The sequence below is a fragment of the Bombus fervidus genome, chromosome 7, assembly GCF_041682495.2.
Source record: "Bombus fervidus isolate BK054 chromosome 7, iyBomFerv1, whole genome shotgun sequence".
Classification (NCBI taxonomy): Eukaryota; Metazoa; Arthropoda; class Insecta; order Hymenoptera; family Apidae; genus Bombus; species Bombus fervidus.
In genome coordinates, this window is record NC_091523.1 from 16,079,276 (window position 1) to 16,099,323 (window position 20,048).

The 20,048-nt window shown below is 43.0% G+C and overlaps 1 long non-coding RNA gene across 1 annotated transcript in view; it reads right to left on the reverse strand.

The window, feature by feature from the left end:
• Positions 1 to 660: 660 nt before the first annotated feature.
• The window catches only part of LOC139989364 (uncharacterized), a 28,724-nt gene continuing 9,336 nt past the window's right edge, over positions 661 to 20,048 (reverse strand). The window contains exon 3 of the long non-coding RNA XR_011800322.1: positions 661 to 825. This is a non-coding gene — a long non-coding RNA (uncharacterized lncRNA). The remainder of the gene's footprint in view (positions 826 to 20,048) is intronic.

A 20,048-nucleotide genomic window follows, 5' to 3' on the forward strand; every position in this document is an offset into this window, starting at 1 on the left:
GGAGCCGAGCACATTAAACACCCGGCAGCGAACGAACGAACAGCGAGAAGAAAAGTATCCAGCCGGTAGTAAAGTTCCCATTGAACATTACGCGGAAACTTTCCGCGTTTATCTTTGCCGTGCTCCGGTGGTTTCGAAAGCGAACGCGACGCCAGAGAGTTTTAACGTTAACGGCGCGCGATTTTATTGCGACACTAAAATTTCCGTAATTGTCCGGCTTTTCCTTACCGTTCGCTCGTTTTTTTACGCGTCTAATAAACTCTCTGCGAAAACGAGCTTGGAGTACGCAGCCTTTCGCAGCAACTTTCTCCATATCGATACTCCACTTGTAGCTCTTCGTTCGTTCTCCGTTCAACCACAAACGAATGAAAACAGTCACATTTGTATCAAGCTATAGAAGCTCTATAGATATTCAAGAGAATCGACATTGTCTGTTTGTACTTTTCAAGCCGCCCGTTTTATCTCTCGTATTATCACCGTCGATTATCGTCAGATGGTGCAAAGTGTCCGACGATCGAATTCGAATGCACGACGTTTCCCCGTAACAAATTCACTAAAATTATTCCTATCGAAAATACCGTTTCGTCGATGAATTATCGATACCGAAATTTACAATTGGCAGAAAAAAAACGCGTTAAATTAAAAATCGACTCACCGGTGTCGGCGTACACGTGACTCCACCTTTGCTATTGCTCTTTCTCTCTTCTTTTTTTTTTTTTTTTTTTCACCAGCGGCAAATCATTGGAGGAGTTTATGCGCGGACAGCGAAAGCTGTACGCGTTCAATAACGTAGTTCCACGGAAAATATTCATGGGCCGTGCTCATCTGAAAGTCAAAAAATGGACGCTGAGTGAAAAGGCCGTTCACGCGCTGCTAAAAGCGTTATACACTCGACCGAAAGAACACGGGAGAAAATTTATTAAAAGTATAATAAGGTCGTGACACGGCACAGCCAATATACCAGTTTTACGTTTATTTGCGTGATCTTGAACATTTTTAAAGAGAAACATCGGGAACGTGCCGGGGAATTTATCCGACGACGCACACTGCGCTCTTAGGTTTCCGGGGCACGTGAGTCTGACCATCGCTTTCCAAGATTTCCCGCGGAAACCTTTTCTCGCCTGTGCTTTTCGACCAACGATGATATACGCGTGCTCCACACGTACAGGCGTGTAAAGCGTTTCTCGCGAGGAAAAACTGGGATCGTCTCAAACTTGTCGAGCAGTGCCGAGAGAAAAAAGCAACAAACAGATAACACAAATGCATCGAATGCATAAACACGACGATAAGTCTTACGTAGCGCTACGTTGCATTGTGTAAGACCAGCTACAGCTGCGTCTATAGAATTTTACGTCCGTGCAACACCGACGATCGAGAAATGCCACGATTAGGGAAATTAAAGTTGATCAGGGCGATGATTCTTTTCTTCAATGTCGTATATCTTAGAATGTAAGCTTAAATCTTTGAGCCTAACAGATTGTTTACATTTTCAGTTACTTCATATTAAAATTCTCCTGTTTAATTCTCTCTTACCTAGAATCGAACGAAGAAATACAAAGACCGCATAGGGAAACAATAAAACTTCAGTTCTCTGGGACGTTTCGAAACAACGGATAAGACGTTTTAACTAAGAAAAACGGTAGCGATGTAAGAAGATTCCAGAAAAGAAATCAACGCTCTTACGACTGCAGGCATAACGTTCGTCGTTTCCATGCTCGCGCGAATCCAACTGGACGCTAACGACGAAATTGTATAGCGACGAAAGAGATTTCCTTCAAGTGGTATTTTGATCGATTTCACTCTTGCTGTTGGAGGCTGAATGATGCACGCTTCTGTTTCCTACGTCGCGTCGTAAACTCAAACAAAGCAACGTTTGACCGTTACCGAGCTCAACGCGAAATATCCATTATTATCCATTATATCCGCGCTTGTTCGCGAGACTTTCGCGAGTAATAAAGCACTTCTACACGGTTATATAGGAGCTGGGAAACCGGAGCAGCTCCGTGTTCTCAAAGATTCCTCGAGGGAAAGTTTTCCTGTTTACACGAAAATGGAGTAAAATTATGCATACATGCAACGAACGCTAGCTTAGCCACGTTTGCGACGATAGTCGCGTAGATCCCGGCTATGACGTGTTTTGTCAGCGAGAACAGGTGAAAAGACAGCGAGACATGGTTACACTGTGAGATACAGAGAAGCGAAGCAACGCCACGCTGCCGTCTGTAACCATGGAAGGATGGTGAGAAATGAACAAAAGAATCGTATAATTTTTCCCCCGGCGATGTTAAAATGAAATAGGAAGCGGAGGAAAGTGGAATCGCCGCCGTGTCGCTTGACGACAAACAACCAGGTGGAACAACAAGAACAACGAAAGAAAAATAAACCGTTGGATGAAGTAAATAAAAGGAGATGGAAGTCGGATAAAGATAAAATTTAAGAATGCCAAGTTACTTTGTAACGCGTACCTTGTACTGGCCGAAAGTTTCTTATCTACAAATAATTATTACTGTAGAGAGTGTTTCAAAAAATTGAGATCAAATTTCAGGATCGTGTAGTATTTATCAAAAGAAACAAAACAATTTTGATAAACACCGGTCGAAAATATCATTAGTTTCGAAGTTACAACTTGTGTAGAATCATGCGGCGCTGTTCCTATCCCCGTGCCGACTTAAATGCCATTTTCTGAACAGACATTACATCTGATACATATCGACTTTCGAAAGACGATCTTCGTTAAAGTCAAGTTTGATGAGTTTTATTTCTATCGAGGAAGGTAGTCGAAAGCAGCAATAGGAATAACTTGTACCAGTTTGGTAATTAATTTACGCGATTAAATTGGTCGACCTCTGTGTCCTGGTTCGACGAAAAGAAATGGACTTTTTACCAAATATATTGCGCAACGTATAATGGTAACGTCCCTGAAGGCGCTGCCCGTTCTTCGCTCGATTTTTGAATTCAAACGTTTTCTCGCGTTTCACAAAATGTATTTAATTTCCTTTCAGAAATGAGAGAAGTCGATACGGCTGGATTTCTACGTTACGTTAGATTCGACTATCGTTCCCGAACATCGCAGAATGACGTCGTCTAAAAATCTCTAGGTCCTTCGAAAAACCAGCCAATTTCGGAGAATTCGTAGCATGAAAAAATAACGAGTATTGTAGCCGACGGATGTTAGATAGTTTATCGAAACTATATTCTGCGATTCTATCGAAACTTTCTGATTGTTGGTTGCAACTCTGATTGTTTGATCGTAACTTTGTGCTCCGGTATATCGTTAGAATTCTGCCCGATGGCTTGAAACTCTCTCTCTCTCTGACTGTATATTTGAAAACTACCGATGTCTTATTAAAACTTTGTCTGTTCCGTTGCGTCCAAGATTTCGCTAACTCTTGTCCCTCCTAGCGTATTTTCTAGCGCCAGCTTTCCATTAGGAATTTTATTTTCGATGTTCCTCGATACGATCGAATTGGCAAACAAGATGGACGTTCTATCGTGTAGTATTTGGTATAGGTGTGGTATAGTCGAACAATAGGCTGACTGGCGACACGTGCAAGATAGTATCGGTGATAAATCTTAAAGCAATTAACACCGGCGGAGCGACACGCAGCTCGCTTTGGCCCATGAGTGTGTCAGTACCATTGGGTCGTGCGCCTTTCCACAGCTGCATATAATTAAAACGCGCTTAACTCAGCTTACATTTGCATATGTGGTCAGCGGAACCCTCCCGGCGGAGCAATCCTCCCTGGTGCGACTCGACGCGTCGTCTGTGTCGCGTGCACTGCCCCGAAAGAGAGCAGAAAAATGGCCAAGGGAATTACACGTAGGTCGCGACACATTGCGCGCTCTGCGTAAATAATTACGTTGCGGGAGGTCACAGCGTATGGACGCAGAACCCAGCAGACCGTCCAAATCTTGCGCAACCATCGCAACTGGAGATGAACAGCGTGCTTTAACCGAACAGAATAATTAAACGCTGACAGCAACCCGTTCGTGTCTACGACTTCGCATCTACCTACAGTGGCGACAATATCTGCGCGATTTTACGGCTTTCAACGAAACAATAACGTTTCGACAGAGAAATCTCCGTCTGTGCAGCAAGTTACGCGGCGCGTTCACTGATTTACCAGATAGTTTACATGCACGACGAAATCGTAACCGACCATAACCGAGAAATATACGCTCAGAATATCTATAAAAGTCGCGCATCGCGTCGATTCGACTCGACTCGGCTCGGTTTACCTTTGGTTGGTTTAGCTGGGTGGCTCGTACGATCGCAACGGACTATATCGACACTGTGGATGAGAAACGCGAAAGCACGCCGTATGTAAAAACAGACATTCCACCGTAAAACGTAGCAACGACTTTGCTTTTACGATGGCGCCATGGATGAACCTTCCGCGGTTTAAACGTTCGTTGTTCCTCTTTAATCGGTGAGTCATCGTTTCGCGCTGTTTGTTTCACGCTTGTCTTGCGTTTAAATACGACCAGATAGTTTCGGATTTTCGGTTCCATACGTTTTATTCGCGAGATTCTTGCGGTACCAGGAGAAACGAGAAGCACGTGCGACTCGATTTAACTCTTTCGAGAACTAATGGCATAATATATCAAAGATAACTTTTAGAAAGACTACTAAATTGTTATAATTTTTCTGATGCCGGAATCTATTCAGATATAGGGTTCTATAATAAATGGAACTATATATCTCATCTTTAAAATTATGCTTAATCTATTTTCTTCTTTGAGTGAATTATAGACCGTGGTACATTATACCGCCGTAACCATTGTTAGAAGAAAATCAGTCTCGGAATTATCTTTAGCTTTTTTACATCGAACGAATAAAACGACGTGAATTATGAAAACCGTACAAAATAACAAACTACAAAGAACGTCCAACAAACTCGGATAGTAACAGAGATGATTACATACAAATCAGGCTGTATCCTCTTGAAACATTAATGAAAAATTACAAATTCCTGGATCTAATTATCCAGTGGATAATCCGTCGTCCTACGAGTTGCCGAAGGATCGAACATCCGAATGAAAATATCCGCTAGATTTGACGCAATTCGGTTCGACTAGTCAGCACACCTTGCAAACTTCTCAGAGATCGGCCGCTCGTGTGGGAATTCTTGGCACGCTGCGAAATATTCTTGGAGAAGATTATAGACGAGAAACGAAAACATCGACATCGACGCGCGTAAAGATGCAGCTGCTTTGAAAATTGCAATAGCAAATTTTCTGACAGACGGAAGTTGTCAAAGTCGCGAGTTCCGATATCCGATTAAACGATCCATTAAACAACGCGTATTATACTAACCCGGCTAGCCGGCAACCTCTCGTAAAGTTACCGATGGTTTAAGAACGACTTTTTCAACTAATTGCCAGTTTAATGTTAAATCGTGCCATCGCGTAAGTGTTCGTAATTCTTTCCAGTGGTCGCACGTGCTCCAATCGAGAACCGACTCGATGCTCAAAGCGAAGAACACGAAAGCCGTCCCCACGTGAAAATAAATCGCAATTACGAGGGAATAAATTCACGTTGCGACGTTCATCGCGTTAATCGTAGCCACGCGAACTTAATCGCCCGTTAAAATTTACATTTTTACGAGCGTTTTCGCTTGTCACGGAACGACGGATTAAAAATAAAACAACCAGCCGAAACGGCTAGTCGGATAGTTGGTCGTTCGCTCGTTTGCTTTATCAACCGGTTAACGCGCGTGTCCGCGCCTATACGTGACGATCGTCGCTTCTAACAACGTACCGGTTATCGTTAGAAGACCGGCCAGTATCAAGAGTTAAACACGAACATTGGATATTTCATGAGACGTAATGTTACTTTGGCCAGAATGCGAAAGTCCAGCGAGACAAGGCGCTTCGTCCCAAAAGCATTTTGTTGTTCGAAGAGATTGCTATGGCGAGATGGTATGACGTAATTACCGGTTGGGCTTTTAGAACGGCAAATTTGCTTCGATGTTTCCTGGAGAGGTCGCCTGGCCTTACCACTTAACTTCTCCCACGGTTAAACGGAGAGCAATCGTCTGAAAGTATCTTCGCAACGCGTATCCTCTAAAACTTGTAGCTCCTTCACTTTTCCTCTTTCAGTCCCAAGGAAAATTCCCATTCAACGAGATTGGAATAATTAATTACACCCTCGCGGCAGCGGAACGTCGGGCCAGAACGATAAAATATGTACGTCCGACTCGTCAAGCTCGACGGACTATCCAACGAAAATGAATTGCCCGGTTACGCTACGAGGTAAGACAGTCTCGCTTCGGTACAGTTGCTAAACCTTTGGGTATCGCCGTGGGAGCATTTTAGCAAAAATGGAGGAACGAATGGAGGAGTACGCGAGGATAACCGGAGAGCAATGAACACCCTTCTCCTAACTAAGCGCGCTATTTTGAGCAATCCAGTTAGTTAGCAGGAGTAGCACGTCGAGGGATTTATCTTCGAGCATGGACTGTAGATGGCTTAAGATGGTGGAGGATTCCGCCTCCTTCCGCCTCCGCTTTCGCGGACTTCCTTCACTCACCGGATGAACTTCAATCACACGTAGCCTGCTCGGACCGAGCTGAACCGGGCGAAGATCGTCCGGTAAAACGGCGTGAGAGGAAAGCTCGCGCTTACCAAACTTCCCATACCATTGCTCTTGTTAGCTCTCCCTATAACCAGTGGCTGGATAATCGTGTCTACATAGCCGCACCTCCTTCCGTTTCTCCGTGTCTCGTCCTCTTACGCCTCGCGGCCTCTCCTGCTCAGATATAACCCTGTACATATGTATTTGCTTTGTGTATCTATGAGGTTCGCCGGCCTCATCCCAAGATCACGTAGGATTTCACCCCGTAGATTCGTTATTCCAGCCAATGTAAAGGAAGATTTCGGGGCAACGATTATCGCGGAACAATCGCGTTCCCTGTCCAATACACGTATATCGCCTGCAACTATCTCGGAAGTGTCGCTACCTTTACGTCTTCATACGGTCCCAAAGAAAAGCAAACGAATAAGTCGAGGGATATCGAGCGCGGTCCTCGTCCCTTTAAGCGATCTCTAAAGGCACGTTAGCTGGAACGTCTCCAATGTTTCGGTACTCTCGATACAAAAAAAAGTTCACCGGGGGACTGTATCGAGGAGATTTCCACGAGAGGCCTTCAAAGCGACCTCGACAAAGCAAACGACGCTTCGATTCGCGGTGATTCCATGATCCGCTACTCGCAAAGGCTATCTTTGATGCGTTTCAAACAAAGACAAACATTGCCCTGAATTTGAGAGGAGAGGATCGAATTTATACGTACGTATGCATAGAACGCAGAGGAAAACGTTTCTCTTCGGATATCGGTGCTCGCTTCGTCCGTCGCCGATAAGAACTAGTCGACGCTATCTGTTCGTGAAAATAAGGGCATGATTCGCGTCCCACCCTCTCGTAATCGGTACCTTTACTACGAACGCGCGAAGGAAAGAGGTTTCGCCGACCGCGAGTGGCGCAATGTTTCTCTGGAAATAAATCTGTCTCTTCCCGTGGGACTAAACCGGATTTATTTCCATGGCCGTAACTTTAGTTGCACCGGTGCGTTCATATAGGTCACGCCCGTACGTCTCCATAGTTTGGACGTCGCTTAAATCGCCCCGTCGATACTTGCGACACAAGCGCCGGTTTCGACGGCTCCGACCGCGATGATCATCCAACCGACGCCTGCTCTTTTAATCCGATCGGTAAACATTCGCGGATCAACGACTCTTTCGACTCGACTTCGTCACCTGATCGACAGTTTGGCTATGTAGTCGATATTTTCCCTGGAAAAGGAAAACAACCCCTTTCGTTCGTTCGGCCATAGAACAAATACGTAAACGCGTTGCGTGGCTGGCAGTCTGTTTCAACAGGATCATAGGGCAAAAACCATGGCTGCCGAAACTTGGAGTTTCTGGCCGATTGCCCGGTTGCGGATCCACGACCGTAACGACGCACAAATGATTTGCGAACACGGCAAAAGGATAGGGCGATCGAGCGAGCGGAAAACCGAGTAAAGCACGAGCGAAACGACGGAACGAGAGGGCAAAGGGGAATGGGAAACGTGCACGAGAAACACACTTTCAGGAAGAAACATTCGTCTTAGGAGGTAAGGATTATGTTCGCGAGTGATCTCATGCAAGAACGCTATAAATTCCGTGGCTCGGTGGCGAAAGGGGTTGCCAGCAAATGGCCCTATGAAATGCCCGCAATTTGGGTAATGTGCCGTTGTAACGAGCCCGTGGCTAGCCTCGATTCACCGCGAATAAATAAAGTTCAGAGATGCGGCTGTCCGGCACGCGTTCTTCTACCTTCTTCTCCACCCCTCGAGCAACCCATCTCGACTGTAGCTCGATAAATCAATGAAATTGCCGCGTTTCTCGAATTTATACTTGAGATAATATTCTCGTTTCGGGGATGAGTTACAGTTGCGGCACGTTCGCGATAAGAACCTTTTTTCGTAGACTTACAACGATCCTACCGTTTAACGACCCTCTCCATATTCACCGTTGTGAATGCGAGAACTGTTTCGTTAGATCACGCCACGCGATATCGGTCGAAGGTGATTTGAAATACGACGGAGGATAGCAGACACTTTCCAACGAAAATATACGAACGAGCTACTAGCTGCGGCAACGTAAACGTATCGATTAACTCGGACCGGTAGTTCGTTAGTATCTATTAGCTTTTACTCGGTATCGTTAGCTCATGGTAGAACATTAAATCCAAAGATCATGTTTTAATGCATCACCGTTTACCGTTCGGCGTTATTTCGTTTCGCCGTGAAACCCACGGCTCGGCGAGATCGTAGCCCGTTAACTGGTGCAAAAATCAAAGCAACGAATCAGTGACCTGGATTTACGAATGTGTTAGTTTCAACGAAAAATCGAAAACACATTGAAATAAAATTTAATCTCTGTCGAGCGAACGATTTGTCGTTCCATCTGCCGCGGATAAACTCGAATATAACTCGTCCAGAGATCCATGTAATTTCTCTCGGATACGTCGATAAGTGGCTTAAGTTGTAATGATTAATGCCTCTGTGTGATTAATGTCCTCGACCGAAAGTACCTTAGCAAACACGCTCCTTTGAAGAGCTTAAATTATCCTACGAGAATTTCACGCAAACTACGTTTCCGTCGCATTTGTCGAAAATACTTACAGCGAAACGTAACTTTGTTTATTCGAGATTTATCATCCAAAGCGTATACATTCGAAATGCCCGCCTACCGTGGCCATAAGTAGTCGCTACTATTTTATGTATCGAGAAAACGCCACGAATATCAAGATAAACTAGCGCACCGTCTGCGCATTATTTCAAGAATATCGGCTTGACGTCTTACTTCTTCAAAGTAATGTCTCCCTTCCGGAAATCCTACACACAAACGCGCGCGCGCGCACACACACGCGCGCATATCACTGTACGTACTTGTGTAAACGTATTTTCACCGGCAGACGAGAGTCATATAAAAGTAACTTGCGCGTGAAACATTAAAAGCTCTACGGGATACGCGTGCAACTAACGCGAATGAGTTTCAAGCATGGCTTGTCAAATGTTACGTTCGTTCGCTGCACGTATCTCCATACGGGACACGTTTAGTAACGCGAATTGAAATAAAGTCATTGGATAGTTGGACGATAAGGTAATCCAAATCGATGGTCGTTGTTGGTCAGGCGGAAACTCGTTAAAGCAAACACGATTGGATCGCGCAACGTGTCCTACGATTGTGCACCGTCGGTGTGTCAAAGCGAAGCGTCATATAACGTTAATGTCGTATCAAAAGCCTTATTGATCTTAATTAAGTGTCTCTACTTAATGGTCGAATATCGATCAGTCTAGGTCTGGTACGCCCCTTCGTGGTGGGTCAACGATCCCTTCTTGCGAATTGCGAATGATCGATGGCGAACGTCATCGGGGACCGACCACCGAGTGATTTATTGGTTTCGATCGGCCACCATAATACGATGTCCCTCGTCCTTTAGGGCACACACTGTCTTCGGGTTCATCCATTTCGAGCCAACTCCCTATCGACGCGACCGTTATATTTATGAATTCTCTATGATGGCTCGCACCTTTCGCAACGTTCACGAGAATATCCTTTGATCGACGATGCAAATTTTTCCTCCAGGAAAAGGGAACTAATCCGCCGGTGCTGTTTAGACGCTGCATCAAAATCGTTACTCAGCGTATTCTCGCGGTTATTGCAACGACAGTTCGAGATATCGAAGAGAAACGTTTTAAAGGGTACGAGAGAAAATTTGTTTCTCGCGGAACTTTCCTCGTTTTCCCAACCAACTACGCCGCCGCACTACCTTTTCTTCCAATATCCACCGTCTGCATATGCAGCTCGAACTGAGACACTGCGATCCAATTTGCATATGCCAGCGTCTATACGCGTGATACGCGCACCCGAGAATCTGGTCAAAATGTGATAAACGAACGAGAAGTGGATTTTTCCTGCAAACAATCGTGAAACATTTGCCATTGTACCTTCTTACTTTAGCTTCTCAATGAGACATAAAAATTTTACGAAGCAACGTTAATCGAACCCAGAGTAAATATCGATCCGCTTCCTTTTCGTGCTGCTTTAAATCACGGCGGTTCGAGTGCTCGTGAAAATTAAATGAAGAGAAGAAAATGTACGAGGAGAACCGGACAGAATTGGATACCGAACTCCGGGGTTTGCGAGAGATCGAACAACCAACGAGATACAGTCACTCAAAGTATCGTAATCGTAAGTCCCAGATATCGTTATCAGAGTTCATCTTCTTATCTATCTCGGCTGGGAAAGACAAAGGGACGCGAAAGTAAAAAAAAAAAAAGACCCGATCCAGTTACGATCTCGAATTTCCTTTCTGCCACCACCGTTACGATATCGCGCCATATGTTACGATCAGTACCATTTTTATCCTTCACCGATATCGATTATTGCTTATACCGTTACCTTCCTAATTCCTCTCCTATTTTCCTTTTTTCTTTTTTTTTTTTTCGATCGATTTACCTTCTCGTCGCTTTCGTTCGTATTTTATGGATCGAATAGAGGGACGCGCACTGGCGGAGAACAATTGCCACGTGATACGATCGGATCGTTTCACTTTCAGAAAAAATCCACGTTTAGGTATCATCGATAATTTGTTTTCCTTTTTGGATGAAATAACAGCCAGTGGTTAATTAATCGACGCGTTACATCGAACGAGAGCATACAACGATGACCTAACGGCCTCGGAGTTGGTCTATTTGCACTTTATTAATGCCGATAGATTTGACGCTAATTTCACCGATACCAGCCTCGTTTCTATCTGCAATTCAAATAGGCTACTATACGCCGCGCGTCCACCGCGAGTCTGATCCTAACCCCCGCGACAATACGCGCATTATGTATTTTATATCAGCGGCGGTAATTTATAACGTAATTAATATCGTGTCACCATCCGATATTCGGAAAATAATTATCGCAATGAAGTTCAAAGGCTGACGAGCGCTACGCTGTGTTCGACATTTGGCGATAGTAATGAGGTAAGCCCGGTGATGATTCATGTGCGGTATCAACGATGAAATTCAGCATGGTTTGACGAGAATTGGTCGCGTGTAAATCAACTGAGACGAATTTCTAACGAGAGGAGAGAAAGGGAAAGAGATATTAGCGAACACCGGGTAAAACTGGTACTACGATGGTCGAGAAAATTGCGGCGTACAACCAGCGAATCGGAGCCTGGGCAATAAATTACCCTGAAGCCAAGAAGATCGCGAGCCGCTTGAATTTATTCCCGGATTATCGTCAAGTTCCTTTCCAGCATCGTTTTCCTAGTCGGTCCATTGTTTTAGTCCGCTTCCTCGAGTCCGGTTCTTAGATAAAGGCGTGCTATTATTAAAATTTGTCGGCAAATGGGAAGAGGGAAAAGGACGTGGAATTTAAGGATCGAAGAGAATCGAATCGGCCGCAGCATGCACATTCAATTTCCCGACGACAGATCGTTCGTGACTCGTATCTATCGTTCGACCGACCGACCGCCATTAGCCTCCTTCGTCGTCCATTCATCCCACATCTGCACCGTTTTTCACATTTCGCTAGAATGTCAGTGGAAGTCAGTGGATGTTCTAAAACCGGGAACGACACGAAGCTCCGGAAAGCTACTCGTTTAAATGCCTCTGCAGTCTGTAGGATAGACTTAAAATTTGACGCTGTCGACCACCACTGTGTGATTTTTGTCGTCAGCGATTCTGTCCTCCCGATGTTCGATCATCGTTTATTTCGGATAGAAATATTCGCCTATGCGATCGTAGCAATTTTAATCGCCATAGTTTTTACAGGCATGCTCGGATACACGGACTTCGAATATTTAAATATTACGATGAACATCGAGAGCAAGAGCCTTAAACGCGAAACTCTGAGAAAATTAGAAGGTACGGAAGGTACATATTGCGCCTTCGGTTTCTGTGGGCCGCGAATTTTACGTCGATCGAAAACAAGTTCAGTTTGACAGCACGGAGGAAGAATTTTCACGATGATTGGCGAAAGGAGAAATTAATCGACAGTCGCGAAGCATACTGCGGCGTCCGACTGACAGCTCATTTTCCGCGTCTAACTGGTTCCGCAACTTTTCATAACATTGACGCGAAGGACGGAGCAGCAACGGAGTAGTTGCCTTATCCCGATTCCGTTTATCGATAGGCTAATTAAGGGTCGCGAGATACCGTTGACGCGCGACTAAGTCACCGGTTCGATCAGACGACCACATAATAGGTAATTAGAGGAGGATCTACCGGCGAAACAACTGCTAATTAACGGAGCTTCCTCGATGCTAAACACGTTCGTGTAGTCGATGGTTCGGCTGCGTTTCACGTACACTTTACCGATCCCGAAAATACGACCAGCCAGCTACACCAGCATCGACCGTCAGCGAATTTCTTTCCGGAATCGTGTTTGGCCTCGCGTTTTACCGATGCGATACGCGGCAGCCCAATTTCCTGTCGCTGTTCCTGATTGCGAAACCGTCCGTCTCATCGCTAATTACTACATCAATTAGATGCAACGACATCCTCGAGAATCAGAGGCAGCCAGGTGTGTTTAAAGTACGCAATTTTCTCGGCTAGCCGAGGGGGAAGGCGCGACGAAATACCGAGAGATGCAGCTCGAGACTCGACGGGCAAAGAGGACCTATGGAGACCTCTGAGGGGGCTCGTTATCCGTGTGTACGAGGTTCAGACAAACAGCCTCATTTGTCACGCGCTGACCTCCCCGCCGACCTTCCTCCTTTCCACCCTTTCTCTTCCCTTCCATTCTCTTCCCTTCCTTTCCCTTATCCAACTCCACTCGCGCTCTCTCTCTCTGTCTGTCTTCTCTTCTTCTCTCCTCTATTCCTTTCTCGTCTCTTCTCGCCGTCTCTTGCCTCGCCTGTGCGTTACTGACAACCCAGTCAGCCGAAACGTCAGCCAACCAAAAACCCCGGACCTTGACGCTTGCTAATTTCATCCCTCGGTCTCTGCTGTCTACGCGTCGAAAAAACCTTTTCAATTCTTGTGTTCGAAGCGAAAACGAAACGCGAAGCGAGACTTCTATCGCTTAAGAAGATGTATCGACAGAATTCCTGAAGGTGAAACGAATTCTGGAAAATTCCTGCTGATTGGGATTCCTTGGAAGACATTGACAAAATGTTTACAAATCATTCGGTCTGACTGTTCCTCGTTTCTTGACTATTGGAATTGATCGATCTACAACGAGTCAAAAATTCGCTGTCTTGTCAACGCTTAGGAAGAAACGTCTATCACGACATCGCGTTATTGGGTATAACTCGTGCGTTATTTGAAAACTAGAAGAAAAGATAGCAGTATCTTACTGTGGAAAATGATGATTGCGATGAAACGGGGAAAAAACGAGGCTCGTTAAAGAAGGAAATGGTAAAAGTGGCTTGATACCGGCACGTGTCTGGCAACCGTCTCTACTTTTGCCGAGCTTTCGCGGAGAATAATTTCGTTCCTGTGTATGTTCGCGAATCCCTGTGAATCCCCTTTCCAGAGAAGAGAACCGTAGTGGAATACGGAGATACGGTCGTGTTCTCCAGATAGAAAACAACTTTTAATTTCGTCCGGCGCTCTTGATTTTCCGCTCGATCTCGGTTTCGCTTTTATTGAATCGAGCGATTAAAAAAAAAAATTCCTAACGGCTCGTTCAATATAAATGTAGCCTGTCCAGAGAAGCGAGCCTTGGTCCCATTTTAACGAACAGTCCGTATCGAACAATTACAAGGAAGTAATTTCTTAAGCTTCGAGGAATATTCCAATTAAACTGGAACTCGCCTAGCAGCCAATAACGATATTACGTTAAATACCGTCGCCAAGTCGTCAAAGTTGCTATTCATCGAACTCGAGATTCATCCGTCCTATCGACTGAAACGCCAACGAATTCATTTGTAAACCTGCACACTCGTGGAAACTTTCGCCAGGGTAGAAAAGCGGTTCGACGATAATGCTCTATCACCAACTCGCTTTTCCGAGACACTGACCAACCGGAAATTAAAATAACTCTGCATAGCTTGTCCCACCTATCGTAAATGTACAGAATGGACCGTTTTATCTGGCAACCCGATAACTCGCTTGTAATTTACATTACGCAGAGAACTATTCCAGCTTGCCTTGCAACTCGAAATATCGCAAATACAATAGAAACTGCGCGAAACAAATGTTTCCAAAAATCTATGTACCGATCGAGAACATATACGAGAACCCGATTAAAGTCGATGATCTATTATTAGGTTGTCCGAAATGTTTCTTTCGTTCTATAAGGAAATAATAGACGCACAATGCTTTTTGTTTTATATTATTATTTTTGAAGTTTTTAGAATTATGGTTTTTTAGTTTGTTGAATTATGCACGAACATAATAATAGAAATAGAACGATATGGATCATACTTAATTCAATAAAATAATATAAAACAGAAATTGTTGTTCATCTATTATCACCATATGAAACGAAAGAAACTTTTCGAACAACCTAATTTATGGTTGCTGAAATCGATACTACGTAATATTAAAATAATCGATACTGTATGACACTTATTGAATGGTTGAATTGAACGAACGGATAAAAGACGCGTTCTTCGAGCCGGAATATGCTTAAACCTGCTTAAATCTTCGATATCGTCTGCTTAAGTAAGCGACATAAACCGACAGCGAGCGTAAAGACGTTTCGTTTACAAGCAATTTCCTCGTAGTATGTACCTTGAGGCGTCATTAAACGTCAATTTCAACTAAAATGTCTATCGATAATATAGATTTGGAAATCAAACGTAGGAGGTAGACGAGCGTGGTCGACTGATCGATGCCCTGAAATTTCTATAAACGATGCCGCGCCACGAAATCGACGATAGACGGCGATAATGTATTAGGTTCTTAATTAAATTGATTCGATTGGTCGGCAAACATATTTCAAACGCAATCTCGTTTGTGGTAAGCCAGCCACAATAACTTCGATCCATAAATGAACGACGGGAGTGACAAACGTCGGTAATAATACCAGGACGAGTGTATTTTTCAAGTGTCCAACTTTCGTCCGAACCAGATGAATCTGTCGAATCGTGGAATCATTATCGATTGCAATAAATGATAATTAACCCTTAAGCGGATTGAAACCGCAGCATCGCTGCAATTTTAAAGGAAATCTTGCTGCGTGTAAACGAATGTAGTTGTTTCAAGATTCATCCTCGATTATCTGTTTATGCGCGTAATACCGTAGGGGAAGATCGGTTTCCATCTATCAATATTGTAGAAATGAATATTAAATAGAACGATCGCACTGTGGGATTTTCAGAGTTCCTGCACGTTTATTTGCCTTTATACGTTTATTGTATAGGACGAAGGCTGTGTTTACAATCGAGAAGCTTGCCAGAGAAAAGGTGCGTAGTAGATCCGACACAGAGTGTATTTTTTAGCCAAATATTTGAATTATTATAAAGTTTTTATTTGCTTTGTAAATATAAGGAGAACAAAGGATTCGTTAAAAGCTATTATGACTATACTGTTTAGAACTAATTTCGAATTCATAATAAAATTAACAAAACTTTCGGCCGGCAGATATGTCGAATAAAAAAAAGAAACGAATATTTCAGATTTCTGCAAAATTCAATAAAATTGCGTGTAATATAAACGAGACCGTTTAAACATAGCACGTAGCGACCTTTTTGCGATAAATAGCTAACGTACACTGCGCATTGTAAAGTATCATTAAATAAATTGACCGAATAACTGAAACTGTAATAATAATAATAGCATGAAACGAGCGAATCGTTGCAAAAACGTGCATGCAGCCACGTGACACTTCGGAAATACGATTACGTGCTAAATAAAAACTGAAAATTCACTTAATGGATTAAGCTACTGCGGAAAAACATAATTTAATTGGTGGAATTTTGGCTCCGTTAAATATTTGCTGTAGGAAATAAGGACGAGTGGGGCGTTATTTCGATTTACGATAATAAACATGCATATCGAAGTAATCAACGGAACAAAGATCACCGCAATTAAAACGATAGAATCGATAATGCGATTATAAAGAGTGACGTGTTTACAGCACGATTATGCCACATTATTATCGATTGTAAACAATGCTCGGCATTAAACTATATCGAGATTTATGAATCGATTATCGTATACGTTACTCACGGTACATCCTCCCTTTTATTAGTTATTATTTGTTCTCCGTTAATTTATTTATCTCGGCCATTACAACGCAATGGAATTGAAGTTTAGCAAAGGCAAATTGTCCGAATACCAATTGCGTGTACGCTCGCATAACGACAGTTGAAATTGAGATTTTATTGACGCCAGCCAGTACGATAATCTGGATCGCATTTACGTTAATCTATGCGAGCGATGATGTAACGATCGTCGATGGTCTATCCTTCCTTCATTTCCTCTGCTATACCCTGTATTTCCTTTATCCGGAAATCAAATTTGAAATACCTACGTGAAATTTTGTCGTATATCGCCTACTCGGCTAATCTTCTCCTATCTACGCGTGTACACGATCTCTTTTGTTACAGAAATTATTGTTCCGAGATGAAGAAATACGGTATAGTTACTTTTCGTTACATTTCCTTCGATTTTGCAAATATTTTAGTACACGGTGTAACGAAAACTCGCATCTGGCGCTCGCTGATTTTCACAAAAATAGACCTAGCTCCGAAACCAATCTAATCGATAGCATCTTTTTAAATATTCTTGCCACCCTAGTATTCCATCCTTTCGAACCATACGAAAAGATTTACGCGATTCCGTCATCGAATAAATAACGTCCCTTGCGAATAAGAAATTCTTTTGTACGGTTCTACTTTGTGCGTGATTAAAGTCCTATTTGAGAAAACGATATTTCACGTGCATCAACCTAATAGGTAGATCGCGGCCGATACATTACTCCGCGATATGTTACTCAACATTATGCAGCATCGATATTCTGATTACCCATTAATCCCACGATACATCATTCGATGATTTCAGAGTGCGAACCGTCCAATGTACGTAAGCCATCGAACCGTTACACGTTCAACTTGAAACATTAGTCTTCGAGTTATTAGCCAAATGGAATAAGCAACATCGAGCGAAGGTTGCTATTTAACCTACGGTAACAGAGTTAACGTCGATTCTAACCCAAGTTGCCATTTTTCTCCGCGTTCCTGCAAAATGCCTGGTACCGACAACTTGGCCGGATTTCCCGATACTAAGTTACAACGTAACTGTGAAACAAATTATTTTGACGCGGATGAAATAACGTTAATTGGGCGGCTGGTGAAAAAGTTGACGCGAAATTAGCAAGGTCCGACGAAATTAGACTGGTAACTTTCTTCTCTTTCGGATATCTCATTAAAATTGTTTAGTGCTTGCCAACTCTCGCAACGATATTACGGCCACCTCGTTAGCCGGTAGAATGGATAGCTACGTCGATGTACAATGACATTATACCCAGGAGAACCACAGCCCTGTTAAATAAAGCTCGCTTATGTTTTGACAAACTCAAGTGCTCGAAATGAATAAGCCGCGAGAAATTAAAACGAACAAAGTTGCGAGTTGGCGCAAAAATGTCATACTTTCTAGAAACGTTGTCGAATAGAGAGCTGAAATTAATTTTAATCTGACAGCCTTCGATTAAAATCTTTTCTTTTTCCATGTACGAACATTCGCCAACAATCCTCCGACCCTGTCGAACATTCAATTTTCAAGAAATCAATTTTCCTTACGCTATTCCGGCAGCGAAAAAACTTGCTCGCAACGTATTTTAACTTTCTGACGCTCGACCGTCTTTGATCCGACGATACTTTACAGTGGCACTTACAGTGGCTTGGAACCTGTCAAGAATTTATAAATACCGTTATCTTGAAAATTTCCGTGGTAGTACAAGACGATTCCAATTCTCGGAGATACCATATTTGACTATACAAAGTAAATTTCATTATATGCGCGCGATAAAAACTTTTCTTGTTTCAGGCTACTTTATATTCTAACATTTTTTCAGAAATTTCAAGTGAACTTTCGAGAGATGGTAATTTTTGTACACGTTTCACACACTGTTCTATGTATCTACATCATCCGAGGATTACATTACGCAAATTTGAAGTTGCCACAAAATGATTATTTCGTGAATAAATTAGGAAAGACAAAAAATAGTAGAAATTTGTAAACTTACACGAATATAAGAGTGGCCGATAATTATACTCGTGATTTATATATATCGAAGATGAAAGAACATCGGGGCCATTCTATTTGGAATTTTTGGCAAGGTCCCCGATACTTTGGTACAGACTTTTTATTATAGCTGTATTTAAATAATAAAACTTAGAAATAGTTGTTTATGATTTAATCCGAGTATGGGTGCCCGAGATTAATGACAGTGGGCTTAGGCTCGAAGTGACATAACGGATCGCTGAACGTAGCCACGGTCACGGGAGGGATGGAGTAATTAAATAGCTCTCCCTGAAAACAAAAATCGACCCGAGGGGTACAGAGAGGTACGGAGAGAAGTATATAAGAGCAATTTCACTTGGACTGAGATTCAGTCGAACGAGTTCTACTTGTATCGTGGACAAGCACGTTGAGTCATACCCGTATCGTGGATCAGTGAGTTGAGTTCGACTTAGACCGCGAAAGAAATCGCATTCGTCGTCCCGTTGACCGTGGATTCGTTATCGAGTCTAAGATCATTGCCATTCGCATCTCGAATATCTAATTACCACGGTTACTTGTCAAATTCTGTCACAATCATAATTGTACTAGTAAATATCTTTGCTCTTGCATAACAACAATGTCTAATCCAAAGAAAGATTCGTTACACGCCCCTAACCCTAATGATAACCCGACATATATGTATAGTATCGTGGACGAAAGGCCTAAAAGATACCGAGCGAATCATAAACAATGTCGCGAGAAAGCCCAAGTGTCAACAGGTCCAACAATGTATCGTTGGTTCTTCGATCGAATAATTACGCGGAAAAGGCCGACGTGACCCTGGCTACGAGCGGTTGCGGGACACGTGCGTGATGGGGCTAAGACAAAAGACAAAGGGATGCTAAGGGAGAAAGACGAATTAATGGTCAGTGTTAGTTGAGAAGTCGGAGAGTGTGAATCGAGAAGTCAAAGAGTACGAATTGCGTTGTCGAGAGAGTGTGGTCCGCGTGAGAGAGAGAGAGAGAGAGAGAGCGTTGGAACCATGGTGACGAGAGTTGCAAATTAACTATTTAGTTGTCTTAATTATAGTACGTTGTTGTATTTAGTTCACGTTAAACAACCATCGTTTCTTGTTTAATCAACATCTGTTTAATTCATTTTAAATAAACTAATTGTAGTAAAGATCCTGCATATATATAAGCGACATTAAGCGTTAACTGAAATTAATTCACGTAAATTATTGACGTAGAAGAAAACGAGTCGGTCATTGCAAGAACGTGGTCGATTCTTTCTTCTCCTTTTTCTTTTTTTTTTTTTTTTTTTTTTTTTTTGTGGGAACTATTAACAGCTCGAAGAAGTTCATGAAAGTAAAACACGACTTGCCGTCGT